The sequence below is a fragment of the Melanotaenia boesemani genome, chromosome 10, assembly GCF_017639745.1.
Source record: "Melanotaenia boesemani isolate fMelBoe1 chromosome 10, fMelBoe1.pri, whole genome shotgun sequence".
NCBI classification, from domain to species: Eukaryota; Metazoa; Chordata; class Actinopteri; order Atheriniformes; family Melanotaeniidae; genus Melanotaenia; species Melanotaenia boesemani.
In genome coordinates, this window is record NC_055691.1 from 15,550,688 (window position 1) to 15,555,489 (window position 4,802).

The 4,802-nt window shown below is 38.0% G+C and overlaps 1 non-coding gene across 1 annotated transcript; it reads left to right on the forward strand.

Moving 5' to 3' along the window:
* The first annotated feature begins 3,785 nt into the window (after positions 1 to 3,785).
* Positions 3,786 to 3,858, forward strand: trnak-cuu. The gene has a single exon. It is a non-coding gene; the product is annotated as a tRNA-Lys (tRNA).
* The last annotated feature ends 944 nt before the right edge of the window (positions 3,859 to 4,802 follow it).

Consider the following 4,802-nt stretch of genomic DNA (forward strand, 5'->3'; position numbering starts at 1 on the left):
TACATTCTTCAGAAGATGTGTTGACCCACTTTCTCTCATAGTAACCACATTACTGCAAAGGGCACATAACGAAGATCAACCATATCAACGTAAAATTGTGGAAGATTCTTTAGGAAGAACTCAAGCAATGTCCAAACATCATATACTATAAGAACAAATTCAAAGAAATAGTTTTTAAAAAGTATAAAGAAAGTGAACATATGTGATGTACGTGTGTTTATGTATGTCTGTGTACAGATATGTGTGGGTGTGTAGAATATGGATAGTATAAACGAGTACAAGTATAAAATGTATAGTTAGGGCAGTAGATGTGCATGAGAATGTGCAATAACAACTCTATGTGACTTATATTTTAATTATATATATATATATATATATATAGTGTATATATATACATTATATTATATTAGATTATATTTTTCTTTTCTTGTACTTGTTTTAATTTCTTGAATACTAATGTGATTTGACACAGTGTCTAGAATATATTGCAGTTAGTAAGGGGGGCAGGAATGTGGTTACTTCATCCTGCTCATTTTTGAACTTGATAATCTGTAACAATAATAATAACCAGCTGCACCTGTAAGGAAAAAACAACAACAAAACAACTGCAAAATCTTTCAGAAAATAAAACTGACTATCATCAGAAGCACCTATAAAAAAGACAATCAAGCTGTAGAAAAAAAACAATCACAACCAGAAAATATCAGCAATACAATGAAAAACATGAACATAATTGGAGATGTTGGTGATTAAACCCACAGGACGACAGACTGTCTCAGCAAGCAGGTTAGTACATAACAGGAATGAATATTGAGCAGTGATTGTGCAAATGCAACCGGGCCACCGCAAAGATCAGAGCCAGCCCATGGGGCCCCGGGACCCAAAAGACCAGCCACCCCCCCAAGAGTACATATTCCTGCCAGCCTGCCACAGGGATGACCAAGCGTCCACCTATAGGGCAGTAGAGGAGAGCCTCAGCCAGAGCGCCCCACGCCCACAGAAAACAGGTCCCAGGAGGCCAGAGGTGCCCGCCATCTACCCTTCCAGGTCCTGGCCCTCCTGGAAAGAGTGCAGAGCCCCAGGAGTTCACACTTTATAATTTATTGATAAATATTTACTATAGGAAATGTGTTGTCATTTTTTAATTAGACACATTTTTATTTCTAATTTTTATTTTTAAAATAAAGTAAAACTTTTGCAAAAAAAAAAATGATAGACAGGCTTTCTTCTTTAAATAAAAGAAAAGCCCATAATTTCCAACCTAATGATAGGAAAATTAGATAAAATAATAATATTAAATATCACTGGTACTTTTAGCATCATTGTGTTGTAGAAATTCAATGAATTATGCCATGAAGACAACTGGAAAACCTGCTAAAAAAATGTTATTATAACTCTATCTATATTTAACTAACATTAGTTAGTTCCATAGCATTTTTAGCCATGTATTAGGTGCCATTGTGGAAGGTATAGAGAGCAGAATAATAACTATGACCTTATCTTAGATATCTTATCTTAGATGAACATAAATGTTAACAGATGAAGTCAAAGAGAATTTGAAACTTTTGTTATTACTGAGCAACGACAACAAAACATATTAGATAATATGGATCCAGACAATAATTAATTCAATCATGTAGAGATAAAGTATGTAAACAACAGGAGTCTCTACCCATTATTTAAAACTCCATTTAGGATCAGTTATATAGGAGAAATCTATTAATGATGGAAAAGATGCAGACTTTGATTTATATGAATATGAGTTGTAGATTAAAAACAGGAAATGTAAATTTTTTTTCCCTCGTAATTCCCCCCAAAAAGTTTCACTCTTCACTCTATTTCTATAACAACTCATAGTCACATGAGACCTTCGACTAAAATTCTCAGGACTTATTATTATTATTATTATTATTATTATTATTTGTTTTTTGTATTATGTTTTTAGACATTTTTATATAAATGTGGCTAACTTATCTGGTAGAGCATGAAACTCTAAATTTCATAGTCGTGGGTTGGAGCCCCATGTTGGGCGTAGGAATTTTGATCAAAAGGTAGTCAGGTACCTTCAACTGACTGCTTCCCTGGAATACATCTAGTTATATGGAAATCTTTGCAGCGTGCTCACAGGTGCAACAGTTGATTTCCTCATATCGTCTCAGTCGCACCAAATAACCAGCCAAGACTTGGCAAGCCTGTTACGAAAGCCATTTATTGCTGCCCCCTGAAGCTGAGTCTACATGCAAACATCTGCCCCATGGTGCCTGCTTGGAATTGGCTAGACCGGATACGCCTCTGCCTCCTTCCTTCCGATTGGATCCTCAGTGGTCCAATCACAGCTCCTGAAGGCACCATACAGGCATGAAAAGCCACAGACAACTGCTCATTCATCGGTAACTGTTTGGCACAGACAGTTTGCCCTTGGCCTGTGGAACTTTGGTGTTTGGTGACGTTGATCGTGTGATTACTTGGTGGTAATTTTGTGAAGGTAGGCTAGTGTTATCCAACCGTGTTAGGACTGTTTGGTTTTCTTTTTGTGTTGTACTTTGTTTAATGACTAGTAGTCTTGTTTTCTTTTTCTAATCGGTAAAACATAAAGCCCGTTTGGCTTCACTTCAAGTTGTTTCTTGGTTGTTGATTGTTAACAGTAGAATGTGCTGGGCTAGTTGAGTTTAAGTGTATAGAGAGTATTTGTGTTCTATAGGAGCTGCTCCACCTTTTGCTAACTTAGTTTAGTAGGCCAGTTTTGTGCACCTGTTTTGGTTAGTCTTGGCTTTGTTTTCAGCTGGTGGCTATTTGAGTTAGACTATCGTGGTTCTGTTGTGTCCCTTTCTTTGAGCAGCTTCGCTAACCCCAGCACTTGTTATTGCCACCATTTGTTTTTCCCCATTTCCCCTTACAGCAATAAAACTACTGGCTTCCTTTATTAACATCTGTCCACTGTTCTTTTCTTTTGTTACACCTTCTCATACCCCTATAGTGGATTGTAACTGTCATCAATGCCTTAAAACTCTTCCACACTTAAGACAGTCCAAAAACCTTACTAATCATTAACAGTTTTGCAACATCTACTTACTTCATATCAGCAGAAATATACAGACTTCCATGAGCAATTAAACTTCAGACAATGGACACAAAAGCAACCATGTACAGACTTCCAGAGGCAACAAAATCTCATGAAAAGAATGAAGAGACAAAAGCTTTTCCAATAGCCATTTAATATGTCTCAAGACCTTCTGTGGCAGCTGCATTTTTGTTGCATTCATGTTTTATACTTTACTCCTTGTCATGTTTCAGAAATCATTTCAAGTCAACAATATTATAGTCACACGTTAGATACAACTCCGATACTTCTGCACAATGTGAAGAACCCAATCAGGAGTTGTTAGGATGGCCAAGCGGTCTGAGGTGTCAGACTCAACGGTTGTTTCCTTCCATAAAACAGGGATTTCTGGTCTCCTGAAGGAGTGGTGGGTTCAAATCCCACTCCTGACACAATTTATGCTGAGGTTTTATATCTTTATCAGCAGAGCGTGAAAATGTCACGCTACGGTGAAGGAAAGCACTTTTTTTTAAGCGGGCTGTTCCAACTCTCTAAAGACATCCACGGCCTTTTAAGATCAAAAAGGTACTCTCTATGCAGAGTTCCAAGCCAACTACACTGAGGCTTATTTCTATAACAAGCCATAGTCATGTGAGGCCATTAAGTGAACTTGTCCAAATTGTGCATTTTTTTTGAAGGGGAGTTTCTTTTGGTTTTTTTCGGGGGGGATTCCACTCTGAATGTGGCCTGGCTAGCTCAGTTGGTAGAGCATGAGACTCTTAATCTCAGGGTCGTGGGTTCGAGCCCCATGTTGGGCGTATGACTCTTGCTGAAAAAGCAATACCTTGTTGGGTAACTTCAACTGATTTCTTCCCTGGAAAACAGCTATGTGAACATTCTCACAGGTGCAGCAGTTTATCATTTAATTAAGACACAAGCACATCAAGTAAGCCAGAACTGTCATTCTTGCCCCTCACTACTCTCACACAATTAAGACAATCCACAAATCTTGCTAAAATGATTCATTTCGTATCATTGTATCGCCTAATCATCCATTACTACTCCACTACTCAGATGCTTCTCCACAATATGAAGACAAAACTCAGAAATTGTCAGAATGCCCGAGTGGTTTAAGGTGTCAGACTCAAGGGTTGTTTCCTTCCTTAAAACATTGTTCAGGAACAAGCAACTGTCATTTCAAATTGTCAAATTTAGAGCCCGGGGGAGCTGGAGCCTAACCAAGCATTTAGCAGGTGAGCAGCAGGGAACACCCTAGACAGGTCACTGGTCGATTGCAGGGCCATCAGAGAGAGTGACAAACAACCGCACACACACTCACAGTAATCAATAAACCTAACATGCACGTCTTTGGATGGTGGGAGGAAACTCAGAATTACCGGAGAGCACCCACACTTACATGGGAAGAACATTCAAACTCCATACTGAACCAGCAACCTTCCTTTAAATAAATCATTTAATCTGCTTCTATTTACAATAAACTATGTTGATCAAACTTTGTGAAGAAAGCATGTTTCAAAAGAAACAGTCTATTTACAGCCATGATATTTTCTGGATAGTTTTTAAATTGGGTGGTTTAAGTGGATAAAACTAACCAAACAGCGAGTAGAAATGAAAGTGAAGTTTAAACAAGTGCATATTGTAAAACTTGTTGGGGTTTCTCATGAACAGAATAAACATCAAGAACCAGCAGCTGATGGAAGGGTCTCCTCCTGGGTTTTATTTGATTGTCTTTGTCTGTATA